The sequence below is a fragment of the Brachionichthys hirsutus genome, chromosome 19, assembly GCF_040956055.1.
Source record: "Brachionichthys hirsutus isolate HB-005 chromosome 19, CSIRO-AGI_Bhir_v1, whole genome shotgun sequence".
NCBI lineage: Eukaryota > Metazoa > Chordata > Actinopteri > Lophiiformes > Brachionichthyidae > Brachionichthys > Brachionichthys hirsutus.
The window spans coordinates 9,770,366-9,784,692 of record NC_090915.1 but is presented as its reverse complement, the minus strand read 5'-3'; positions in this window follow the sequence as shown (position 1 = coordinate 9,784,692).

Sequence of the window (14,327 nt, the reverse complement as noted above, 5' to 3'; positions counted from 1 at the left end):
TTCAAATTTGGCATTCTTGCTGAAGGTGTTATCAGACTTCCACCTGAAGTCGAAAATAACGCTGAGGGGCTGCAGGAAAGGGCAGTAGTATAATAAACAGGCAGTGGGAGAAATGGGAAATTGCTGCAGCTTAATTACAACCTCAATTAGGGTACCGGTAGTTATGAGTGAAGACAAATGGGGATGATTGGGATTGTCGTATGTTCTGTATACAACACAGCGAGGCTGTATTTAAAATTTTTTTCAATTAAAAAGGCAATTATTTGTTCCATTCAATTCTTTTTTTTCATCTGCTGAAAACGTTTTAGACAGAGTATAGTACAATTCTAACCTATCCATGATCTACTATTGACCAAATAGTTTTATAGCATTAACAGATTGCTTATTTTTAAAATTAATTTCTCTTACTTCTTCTTTCCCTCTTCTTGACCCTCTTCTGCTTTTCTCTCCTTCCTCTCTTTCTCTGTTCTCTCTTTCTCCCGGCCCCCCCCACCCAATAGGGATACACTCAGTGGAATTACCATCCTCTTGATCTATAATTACAACACAACTTTCTTTACCCCGTGCTCCTTTTCTCGTGGATTCGGTCACAGCATGGCATACACAGGCGGTCTCAGATTGTACATAGTATACATACAGAACACAATATATTCTTTTCTTTTTTTTGTATAACAGTTATGAGTGAAAGAAGTGGACCACATACTGCTAAATAGTTACATGACAGCATGTTCTACACCCGGCGAGAGCCGTTACAGAAAGCACTCGGCTTGATTACCATCCAATAGCGAATGCACGCTTTCGCAAACATGATCTTTGCTCTTTCATGTAAATTTAACATCTAATCATGCTAAAGTCAACTCATAACCTTTTCCTATTCCTATTCCGATGCACAAAGCAAATATTTGCCCTTATACCCTCTTTTTCCAATTCTGATTTTAAGGCTCTGGGTGATGCAGTGTTTGGTTTGGCATGTATTATTTTCAAACTTTGCAACATTGCACTTCCTTGAATGTGTCATCTTTAGTTTTGCAGATGTTATATCTGTGATATCAACGTGGAGCTCCACAGATATTATACATTAATTAGCAAATAGTTATTTGAAAATGATTTTACTGTAAACCTACCTACTGTCTCAAACCTACTGTAAGAGTGCAAATGTTGGGGTTGAAGTAAAATCATATATATACCGGTGTGTATATATATATATATATATATATATATATATTGGTTTATGAAGTTAGACAGAAGTGCATTTAAATGAAACATCAATCAATATAATATATCTCCATCAAATTTGCACCAATGCAAAAGAGAGAACTTAAAAGTTTTCTTTTGAGTATCATATCACTGATTTAATTATCTTCTTTTTGGAGCAATAAATGCTCAACATAGAAGAGATGCTCAAATTACATAAGAAATCAAGTGGAATGAGAGATATGCAACTTTCCAATTACCATTGCCAAACCATTCGTATAAGTGTAACAACGGGGCGGGAGTTAGGGCGTGTTTGATAAAATACATTTCCAATAAAGATTGTTGTCTAAAAAGATGTGAGGCAGTGACCCAGTATAGATGCACTCCCATCTATACAGGTTAGGGGTCACGCCAGTTGCCTGTTTCTTGACAGCTTGTTACTTTATAAATTGAGTCAATCAGCCAGTTTAACTGTGATGAAATCAATAAGGCATTCGATGAGGTGCTGAGGGTAAACACAGTTTGTAACCTACACTTCCATTCTCCTCAACATCTATTATTCATTTGTGAAGATGACTCTTTCATGAGGCAAGCTAGTTGCACATAATTCATAACGCAGGCTGTGGAAACTAGGACAGAGTGAGATGCGGGGGGGAAGGGTGAGAGTGCTCGGTTAGAAACAGAGTGATGCAAAAGATGAAGACAGAGTGGATGACAGCATGAGGAGAGGATTTGAGCTTACGCAGACACAATCAAAAAATATTTGGGGGGGGGAAACATGCAGCACAGTTTGTTCAAGTTTGCCACAGAAGGAAAAATAAATAGAACTTGGGAAATTAAAGGCATGAGAAAAAGATGGTGCCAGTCAGAGAGGCAGAGAAAGCAGGGGAGGGGATAGACATCTCTATCAGGCAGTGGGAAGAGGGGTCTCTTGTGGAGACAGAAGTTTAACATGGGTCCTTTGTTTTACCAATGTAAGAGGAGAATACATTTTTTCAGGCTGCAGACTGGTATTTCTTTTTTCCTGCTGTAGCAATAAGCATCCATCTGAAAAATTGATGCTTATTGATAATGGGACTAAGGTTTGGGCTGCTTCTCTTTGGTCTGGTGCTGGTAGTGATCAGGATTTAAATGTGTGTGTGTGTGTGTGTGTGTGTTAACAGACAGACAGAGAGATAGAGCGAGTGATCGCAAAGAGTGTGTGCACTCTTTCCACAGCTATATAGCTCTGAGCTGTGTACAAAGCAGAAAGTCACGACCCCAAAGTACAGTACGTGGCTTGAATGCCAATGACGTTTTGGCAGAGATAGACCATATGTGAACGTGTGTGTGTGTGTGTGTGTGTGTGTGGACAGGATGATGTGTATACGTATATGGGCAGCAGTCCTATGGGAGCTGAGAGCAGAGAAACAGAATGCTGAATTGTGACAATGACACACGACCCTGGTACACACAAACATAAATAAACACACATACAATATTCAGCAGTCACTCTTTAAAAGAGGCGGGATGGCAGGTCAGGACAAGGTGACCGCAAATGAAGTTGGAGCAAAACCAACCATTTTGGCGACTGCCTCCTTGCAGCGATGCCAGTATGCTGAGAGCAAAATGCGGAAAGCACATTTTAAAATAGAGCGTTATCGCTGAAGGCTATTGTTTTATTTGTCATGCGGTGCCATTTAGTAGCGGCTCTGGGTACACAGACGCATAAACGGAGTTTCCCCAAATCGTTACTTTGGCCGTAGTTTTTTGAAACCATCGTTTTCAATGACAGAAATCTGTGACTTTGTGTGGATGATAGACCAACTCGTAGAACAATGTCTTTGTCTATTGAGGTACCCGGCTAGGTGAGTACATGGCCTTAGACTGAGTTTCTACTCATGACAAGGACTACCAAAAGGCTTCGCCAAAATCAGGTTGACATTATAAGCATTGTCTTCCTCGCGGGCTTGTTCTCTCTAACTTAGCCGACAGATTCAACATTCAAGATACTTTATTATCATTATGCGAACATAATAAAATCGTGAGATGATGAATGAAGGATGAATGAAGCAAGGAAATACCATGAGTGTGTTTTATTTACAGTGTGAGAAATGGAACAATGGAAAAGAGAGAGATTTGGGCGATGTCTTGTGGGTGGGAGATCGGGTAGGGGGAGGAGGCAGAGACAAGGACAAGTGACAGCCTGGAAAAGGGTCAAAGGTTAAAACCATTAATTATTTTGACAGAAGGTGGTTTTCTATATCTCTCACGTGGGAAAACATAATTTTGCATGATATAAATCATTTACATTTTGATACCCTTTAATGCACCTCTTGTATGACATCCTTCTGGTAAACAGGAGTTTTGTTAATATGTCCCCACCTAATTTTTATATTAAACATGGGGGAGACTTTATGGAACTTATCAAACTCTCTTGAGTTCTGCTTGTTTTGTAACATTCACAGGGGGGGGGGGAATTGGAAGGAAGCCTATGTCAAACCTCAAACCTACTGTAAGAATTCAAGAACCCACCTCACTTTGGTGAGTTAGGTGACAAAAGCATCCATTCCATTCTGTAAAAATAACAACAACAACAAACAACACAAACAAAAAAGCATATGGAAAAAACTTGCCTCAAAGAGATTTCTTTTGTATCTCTCTTTGGTAAAACAAACACAAACACGCAGTGAAAACTGGAAAACTCACGACGTCATGGTTTATTTCTTCCTCACTTTGAAACATTACACCATTTTTTATTTTGATCCGTTACTTCACCAGGATTTAGTAAGAGTCAATGGCATTATAAACCCCTATGCAAATTTTTGTGGATTTGAAAAGCGTCCTGATTGATTTTGGTTGATATTAGTTTCCTCTTCTCTCCATTTACTTTTCATTATATTTGAGTAAATGGATGTGTGCCAGTCTCTATGTATAAGCTAATTATTATATTCCCTGTCTTGCTTTTTGAATACACGCATATAGTATATTCAAATCTGCGCTTATGTGCTATAGTTATATGTAGATGCTGGCTTGGACAGTGCTGAAATATTTCTGCTCCTCTCTAACAACATTGGTCGAAAGCATTTGGGTGTCTGAGACACAGTGAACCATGGCGGTCTGGGTTTCTCATATTACAGTAGAATTTACTTGCAATGTAAACTCTTCTCTGGCTTCTCCGAATAAAATCCCATTTGAGCCTCGCAGAGATCAGATGTTCAAAAAAAGCCAACATTATTTATGTTGTAAATTTAACACGTCATGATTCCCAGCAACTTTTCAGTTTCTTAGAAACTATACTTTACTTAAAATAAGTGTGCAGCAGTGTGGTAGACAGTGATCAGTGCCACCGCACAGAATGTACAGCCTGTGGAGTTCTCCGGGTGATCTGGAGAACAGTGATACCCCCCCTCCCCCCCGGACAACCCCGGACACTATGGGTGATACGTCTATTAATTAAACTTACAGATAACGCTCCCTTATGCTGTGTCTGTCATTTTAATTTTAAAATCTTGCTGTGTTTGGACAAATGTACATTACAGTTGCTCATATGGGATCCGGAAAAAAATGTGGTCTCAAAGCGACGACTGAAATGTCTTTCCTCCTTCTTAAGGGTCTATTCTGTCAATTCATTTAAAAATCAAAACAAAACACACACCACAGCACAAGAATGAGTTACAGCGATGGCCGCCAAGGCTAATTTAGTTGTTATAAAGGTCACAGAGGGCGAGCACCTGAGGTCATAACTAAAAGTCTCATGTTATTTTAGAAGCATGGTTTCTTCCTTCATTTACTTAAAACCCTCAGCTTTGCACTCAGCTGAAACTTTAGAGGACCTTCTGGCCACTATTACACCCACTTAAAATCAATAGGTGGAGATACAGCTCCTTTAAAGAGATCAATAGTGGCACTTAATGGAGGGTTTTAGTGAGGTCTTCTTTTGTTCTACTTTGTCAAGATTTACAGAGAAAAAACATTGCAGTTTAAATTTTGCTCGATGAAAATAATCCAGTGACGTAATCCTGACCATAGCATATGTGCTACATGTATATGCTGTGCACTATATTTAAGTTAAATACCAGTTTTATATTAGCTCATTCACGGTTCTGTGTAAAAAGATGTTTCGACCAAATCAGAATTAACTGTCATATCAAATATACTGAACTGTTCGTCCAGGCATATTTGTTCATTGATTTATTGTGACGGGACAAACAAGGAAGTGCTGCGACAATCCAAAACAGTCAAATCTGTGAAAACAACAGAAGATTTATTTACTAATATTACTTGCTGTTTTAAATTAACAGTAAATTCTTCAGGGATTAATTTCTTCAGAATCCACCCTATTCAATTGAAACATTTGTAATATTGTAAAGATGAATCACAAGAAGTGTTGTAAAAGGAAATGTTGGAACAATGATATAATTATGTTTTTGTCTTCCTCATGTGACTCTACTTATACAACAGCTATTTAGTGGCAGCTTATATTCATCTGCACAACTTTGCCAATAAAAATCCAGAGTCTGTGAACCCTCATTGACAATGGCAATAAAGTACATCTGATTCTGATCAGAGACTTTGGACCCGGTGCTAACTATTTATCTCAATCTATTATCTCTTCCTCTCCGCTTCCATTTATTTTCTCTGATCCCAGTGTGAAAGTAGGTTGACACCCCCTCAGAGAAAACTGCATGTAGCATTTAAAACGATGACTCAGGCATCAGAATGATGTGTGTGTGTTCACTTTACTGCTTAATTCCTTCCTCTTCATGCTCTTAAAAGAAGTGATCTCTCCCTCCCCAATCACCAACCATGTCCTGTCCCATTTTTCCTTGTATCTTTTTTCTGTATCTTATTTATCCTATCCTATCCTAAAAACGCATAGCAGTCTGTTAGTGCGCATGCGCCTGAATTTCCTACTGGGATCAATAAAGTATTCTGATTCTGATTTGACATCGCAACTTGGTCTCCCCTTTTCATTTTTTTTCTAAATCTCCCCATTTATCCCCATTCCTCAACCGCAATTTGTTTTGGTTTGTCCTTTAATCTCACTTTCTCCCTTCCTCTCCACCCAGTATCTTTTTCAACATCCCATTCTGTTCTCTTTATCTCCATCACTTCTCTCTTCCTCTCTTTCCTTTAAAAATAGAGGGATTATGGAGATGAGAATGTGTTTTGTCTGGGAGAGGGCCAGCCTGTGATGGCCTGTAATAAATAAAAAAAATATCATTTCCCCTAACTGGTGGGACCTGCATCACCAGGATAAAAAGCATGTGGGTGTCAGACCCATGCAAACATGCATACTGACTAATATGCTGCTGAAAGAGTGACAATATATACACAAATGCATACCTCACGTACACAAACTGACAGTGAAATATATTCTAAAATAGACGTAAAACAAACATCTGCAGCTGCAGTATTAAGGCTGATTTAATGGTTATCCACCCGGGGTTATTATAGCATAGGAGCAGGGTTTCTATCCCTCCTTGTATTTATCTTAAAATTTCAATTTCCTTCTCCTCATGTTTGCTGGTGTTCTATGTAAAATAGGAGCAGAGAGAGAAAAAGCAGGCAGAGAATAAATATAATGTGAATCATTTGATTGCAGTTACAGGCTGCACTGATATAGAGGAGCATTTTATAATCCAATAAATTCTAGCATACAATATTTGCATAAATAAGTAATTGGGAAAAATGTGTATTATTTTTAATGAAGCATGGGACCATATTAAGAAACATGAAACAGACAGTGATAATAAATGATGCATTTTAATTCAGTGATGCCGCGTACATTTTAGCAACATGAAAGAAAATACAATGCAGTCTGCCAGAAAGTAAAAGGCACCACTTCATATTATGTGATGCATATAATATATATGCATCATGATCACTCATGTTCATGGTGACAGCAGTTCCTGCTTGTGCTGTTGTGTCTAAAAGAGACAATTACCGTAAGTATTTAGATGTAATAATTGTACAACACAGTCTAAACTTATAAAGACTCAATTTTTTGTTCACCATTCCACTCTCGATGGCTGGAGAACAGATATCCGATTAAAATGATATACAGTATATATATTTTGGACCAATATAGAATGAAAAAGGGCTGTATTAAATAGTTGGTGTTCCAGCTAGTTATTGATTGGCGAGCTAATCAGTGACTTATGCTTAATTAAACTGCCTCAACATTTTTCACATTTTTGACTCAGTGATAATTATTTTTTCATTGAAATTCTAATTCATTGATGAGTAGATAAACGGCATGTTCCATATATATTCACATTTATACACTGGTATTGAATGTTCTCAAGCCCCTCCTGCAGTATAATTCTCTCAGCGTGTTGAATATGTGCAGAAATATGCCACTTGTGCTTCTTGCATTTGAAGATTTGAGTAGTAAGCGAGCAAAAAGAAACTTCAAGAGCAAAAACTGTTTGTTATTTCTTCAAAGCACTCATCCATTTCTCAGTGTGTTACTCTTGGTTCGTGTGTCTGTGACGGTGGACAACTGGCAGCAAACGCACCTGTGCGTCATTATCCAATCGGCTCCATCTGTACTTGACCCCCGTCTCAGCCTAAACTTCTCATCATTCAGGCTATTCCTCCTGCAGTGTAGATTTCAGGGTCCTGTTGATCCAGATTTTTATTTAATTCCTACCAGGAATTTCCTAGTGATTGCTGCACTCATCTGTTTTTTGTTTTTTTTCCTTGAGCTTCAGATCTTGGAAGATACAAGTAAGACCATCTGCTTCCTATATCTAATGTTTCACCATGTACAAAACTCATTTGTACGTCGTCTCAGACCGTCTGAACCAAGCAACCACCCACAACCAGCCTTTTCCAGAAGCTTACTCCAGAGATGACTCGCATAATCTTCCTGATTCTACATCCTAAATATTAAGCTTGTCTGATTTTAATTAGGGCAGGATTGATGAATCGGTCTGAAGTATCCTCTTCAATAGCTTTCCAAAAAATATGATCCCTCGGTAAGGAATCCAACAACGGAGCGGACGCCCAGCGTTTGTTGCATTGTTTTAACAAACGGCAAAAGTCCTGCAAAAGTTTATTGTTGTGATTAACTAGATAAAAAAAAAAACATAATTTAATCAATACAGTCTTTATTGACATCTGGCATTCAGAATGTGTTTTTTTTATTATCTGTTCAGTGTTAGTTTAGCCTGTGTCATGCTTGTATCTTTGTTTTAGCTGGTTGCTCAGACAATATCAGATTTTAAACTGGAAGGTTAGTGGTCAGGGGCTTTTAATTTTTTTTATTCTTATTTTGATGAGGGGGGGGGGTTCTTAATGTGCAAAATTAATCGAATCATATAGGCTTTGATTAACATATTAACATTGGTGGTTTCAGCATATTTGCCTGCAGTGTCTCTGAGCACATGAAAAAAGAAAACATAAAGCATGAGGTCTCTTTATGTCTCTCTCCATCGCTGTCCTACGTCTAGATGCAAGCTGTCGTCCCCACACAACTGCAGTGTCACCAGCTGTGCCATTGCTCCCTTGGCAGGTAAATGATGAAGCCTGATGAGACGAGATAGCATCATAACGGCAGTTTGGTTTCAAGTAAAGAAAGATGTGGCTGCATTTACCATAAAATATGGGTAGTATAATATCTAATGACATATGGTTAATAGACGGGGTCACAAACATAAAAAAAAACTAAACATGACAATATTGACCTTCAGGAATCATTGGAAAGCGCAATAAACAAGCAATTCAAAGCAAGGTGTTTCACTGTTTTCCATTCAAAATGAAACTATTCAATTCAATTTGTCGTGCTAATACTAATGAGGTAGTGAGTTTCACATTGACCGCCGTCTTAAGTTAATCTTTTTGATGATGTTTTAGTCATTATTAAGCATCCGAATGCCACGTGGTGTAAATGTAAAAGCAATCATTTGATCCATTGAGCAAAACCGTCTTCATCGTTCAGCGATGCGCAGTGAAAGTCCACTGTGCCAGCAGACAAGCTGTTATCAGGGAGCCTCTACAGAGTCTTCCAGTTGTAACCGCTCTTCCTTGGCAGTCGCAAAAACCATCTGTGTCTGTGGGCAATCAGCCAGCAGCACCAGTACAGTTTAGGAAGCAACCACTGGTTCATCCACAGCTCCAATCACAGAGCAAATAATGTCACTCTGTTGAAAAAAAAAAATACAAGTTGGCTGCTATCGACTTACCCACTGTACATCTTTGACTTCTTTCTCTGTTTTTGTCCAAGATGATTTTATATTTTTGCATCACGTCGAATCAAGTGCAGTTAAGCCTGGATAAAATGCAGAGTTGGATGTTCCTCTTTTTTCTGGTGATGTAAGGAGAATTTATATAATAACACTGCAAGGCATGAAACCAGAAGAAATGCTTCAAAAGGAGCTTAAGAAAGAATTCTGCTGAAAAATGTAGCCCCTGACCCAGCTATTGTGGCCTTAATTATTGGCACATTTTTGCCATACAGTAGCATGATGAATCAATTTTGCATGGTACTGAAAAATATGGATCCCTTGTGGGAATGGCAGACAGTCCTGCATAAAAGACCACTGCAGACGGCCAGACTGTTGTACTCTGGAGGATCGCAACATGAAATAAACTGCACGTCCAACAAGCTCAGAAAATTCGCTTTTTGACGGAAATTTCATCGATTCGCCGTTTAAAATTCACTGTAATGTTGTGTACGATTTCAATTTGTCCTGTTTTAAAACCTTACATTTTGAGCGTTTTTTTTAACACTGTATTCATTTCCAAAATGAAAATCAATAACTTCATTTGAAATGTTTTGGTTAATTTGGCTGCCATCTTTCTCAAATGTCACAAACCACTGCAGATTCAAAATTGTCTGCCATTTATCTGCTGTGTCTGCATAGCCCTTGATATTAAATGAACAGTACGAGGAATCGTTTGCTCCCTCAATGATAAAGAAACAAATAGGAGTATGGTAGCACTCTGCTTTTCATATAGGGATAAATAGTGGGTGACTTTCGCCCTTGCATGTGAACTTCTCTACTTTCTCCTTGTCCTGTCAGGGGTGGCCACAGCAACCCAACATTCTCCACTTCACCCTGTCCTTTGCATCGTCCTCCCCAACACCAGCCACTCTCATGTCCTCCCTCACAACGTCCATGTATCTTCTCCTGGGTCGACCTCTAGCCCTGTTCCCTGGCAGTTCCATCCTCAGCATCCTTCTACCGATATAGTCCCTGTCTCTCCTCTGGACATGTCCAAACCATCAAAGTCTGTCCTCTCTGACCTCGTCTCCAAAACGTCTAACCTTCACTGTCCCTCTTATTGTCTCATTTCTAATCATATCCAACCTGGTCACTCCCAAGGAGAACCTCGGCATCTTCATCGCCGCCGCTTCTAGCTCCGGCTCCTGTCTTTTCCTCAGAGGTGATGATGATGAATATGTAATACATTAAAACCCAGTAGAGCCACTGTGAATGTGAAAATCAGCCTTATAATCCCGTAACAAAGGCAGACGCTACAAATAGTGTGATTTGTTGATGGTGGGACTTTCATCTGGAGTAATTAGGGTTGGGTGATAAATGCAGAATGGGTCTCTGAATGGCAAAAATAGAATGTAAATGGTGGGTGGAATTAATATGACATCTTGCTCAACTAGTAATGACAGCCGTTCAGCTCCACCGTGTTTCTCATCAAGTCCCGTCACCCCAAATTCAGACAAAATGGTCTCTCTCTCTCTCTAACGCACACACACACACACACACACCACTACTCGGTGGTGTACGTTACAATATAACTGTCTCTATTGTGTGTAACTGGAATGATGTATGTTTATTCCCCAGGGAACCACTAGCCCTACGCTCTCTCCATTAAACTCATCCACACACACACACACACACACACACACACACACACCATGCTCTTATTACTCTCCCAGGGCCCATTCATTTTCACGTTACATTCAAGGTAAGCCAGCAGGTGTAGGAAGTGGGTTGCTGGATGTATGTAGCTCAGGAATACTGATCGATTTCCTATGTGGAACTTTCATCTGTCAGCAAATACCTGCTGTGACTGACGCTCTGGTGAACACCAAACTCGTACTGAGATCGTACAAGTTTGGTGTTCACCAGAAAAATGTTGCTTTATGTCCACAAAGCAGTTTGCTTTGAAAGATTTGTCTTGGCTGTTACTCTGTAAGCGTTGGTTAAAATATAAAAAATTACAAAATACAATTATTAAATCTAGTAATTAGCATATGTGTTTGATGTTCCTATTTAACCCTCTACGGATGTATGGTAAAGGGTCACGTGTATCTTTTGTGTACTGTGTGTAGATGTGGTCACACAGTCCTTATGTGCTGAGCTGTTCGATAACGGAAGCCACTGAGCAAATACTGTAAGGCATCTTGAAGGGAAACCTTTTCTTTTCAACCAGTGGCTAATAATTGTTAACATAACTGTTCTTTAAAGGCTTCTCCTTCTTCATTTACCATGATGACATTTATTTGCAAATGATCTCCCAATTTTCTATATTATTACTATATTATTTGCTATCTTTTGATGAAAAATGCACATAAATTGCTGACATCATGTACGTGACAGACATTTCAATAGTTTTTTTTTCTTTTAAAATGTTTCTGCTGGTGAGGGCAGAGTGACTAATCCAAAGATCTGCTGACGGTGCCTCACTGGCTTATCATTGTGTCACTTGGTTCAGATGTCAGATCGATGCTATTGATTCTGTTATGCTGTCGTAAAGCAATATGTCTTTCTGCATTGTCCCTTTCATTCTTTTTCAAATAACGGAGTGGCGAAAACTGCTTAGAGATATTGTTAAAATAATGCAGGTTATTAATTATGATCAGCTTTAATGCTCACATGCGTGGTGATGCTACACTGTGTAAATCCTGTGTGTACTGTTTTTCCATTACGCAATAAGACAAATAAACCCAGTTGTGTTTCTCGAACAAATTGTATTTTGAACACAAGGTGACTTGTTGTTATTGCTTTTGCCCTGCGAGTGAGATGGAAAGATACAGATGGAGAGAAATTTAAAGAAGTACCAGCAATTTGTGACACCATTGAACTGGACAGGACAAACAGCTGATTGGATTGCCATGGACAACCAGTGTGTGTGTGTGTGTGCGTGTGTGTGTGTGTGTGTGTGTGTGTGTGTGTGTGTGTGTGTTAGTTAACCTACAACTTCCACATTATTGTGTCTAAGAAAAAGAGGAGGCTTTAAGGACGGGATGAGGTGTGTGACTGAAAGTGAATGGATAAAGACAAATATTAGATTTTTTCATGACTTTAAGGTACAAGTCTTTTTTAACTTTTTTTCAGAAACTCTCCAAACGCTAGAAGACACTATACAATGAAATTCTTTATACAATGCAATCCCAAATTAAGAGGAATTAGAAAGAAGTATAATTTCAAAGACCAAAGAAGATACAGAATGGAGGCAGAAAAGAAAGGTTAGCATCCATCTAAAGCTTTATTTAAAATACTAATGGGGAGAAAGTGACAAGAACATGTGGTGGAGGGTTTGGAGAAAGGTTGGAAAGACAAAGCCCCCCCCCCCCCACACACACACACACGCTGGAGGAATCAAATCAAAGCACTTTATTTGAATATATATATGTGACTCATATTGGCTCCGCGGGCATTGTTTTCTTCATGGATTACCTTGACGTTATCCCCCCTAGTCCCTGCTCACTTTTTCTTTTTTCTTTTTTTTTACATGAAGTATATATTCTGTAGGTCCTGAGTCGGGAGATAAAATGTATGAAAAGAGAGCAGTAGGATTTGGAGCAGCATGCAGAAGGGAGCAGCCAAAATAGAGCTAGAATATCAGCAGCACTGCCTGCCAGCCTCGCTGAGCTGCTAAGCAGGGCTTAACGATGCCCACGGGGTTGTGTATGCGTGTGTACGTGTCTGTCAGTGCGAGTGTGTATTCCTTTTTTCATGTATGCATGTGTGTGCTTTCCCTCTTTACAATCCCAGAACAAATACTCCATGTTTTGGGGTCAAATAAAGGCCAGCAACTAATACTGAACTTATTTTAGAGGAAGTAGTTAGTAGGCCATCAAAAATAGACGCAGGTTATGTTAATTGCAGTAAGATCATAGAAGGAATATTTCTTCTTGCATGTTCGTCGCCATTTAAGATTACATATCAGGCAACTTAACAGTCCTATACAGGTCGTATCTCCTTTACATGACCTTGTGTCTCTCCTCTATCAATCTCTTCTTGACTTGCCAGATGACAACGCAGACGTCACATCTTTTTGCCTCGAAAAAACATACGTAGGTGTCATTTCCAACACAAACGGAGGCTCTTTCACATCTAAGTGCGACGGTATTCCGTGCCAATGAGCCGTCATGCACAATAACAAAGCCCTGGAATTGGGACGTCTGAATGGAATGCAGCCATGTCTCCTGTTTGTAATTAGACACATGCTTTTGCCACTACGAGATGCTCAAACGTCTGCATCGAAAAGGGGCTATTATCCTTTCTCAGCTGGAACACCTCAAATCATGTCTGCCACTCAAATATAATTCATTCAGGCTCAAAGGGGCGAAGCATTCTGCTGCTTTCCAGTTAATTTAACTCAAACTGTGATTTCAAATATAAACTTTTCCTGAACACCGACAGCTTTCATTAAATTCTTCCTAGCCACCAAATTAAAAAATAATGGAGAAGAATGCGGATTAATAGTTACAGTTTCACACAGTGTTTGTGTGAACTGTGAAGAGCATCAAAAAGCATCTGAGTTACTGTAATAAAGCTGTCAGTGCTCTGGAGGCCTATTGTGCATTCTGCTATGAGGAGAATCCCCAGCCAGCTGGTCAGCCCCAAAGCTGATTATTATGGGTATAGGGGTGTGTGTGTGTGTGTGTGTGTGTGTCTATGTGTGTGTGCTCGTGCGTGTGCGCGTGAGTGGGGAATTCCTCGACTATCAATTTCACCTCGTGGTTGTTTGGCCTGGCCTGTCAGACATCGTTATGAAACGTATCAATTCTGTGTCACATTAATCACACAACCATTCCTGTTTCATAGAACAGGAGTCCAATTTAAATTTCAAGAGGTCAATTTAGTTACCCCCCCCCCCCTCCCCTGCTGAGGTTTGACCTTTCAGACACCAACAAATTTGGACTCGTGCTTTTTACCTGACTGAAGACGTTCGTT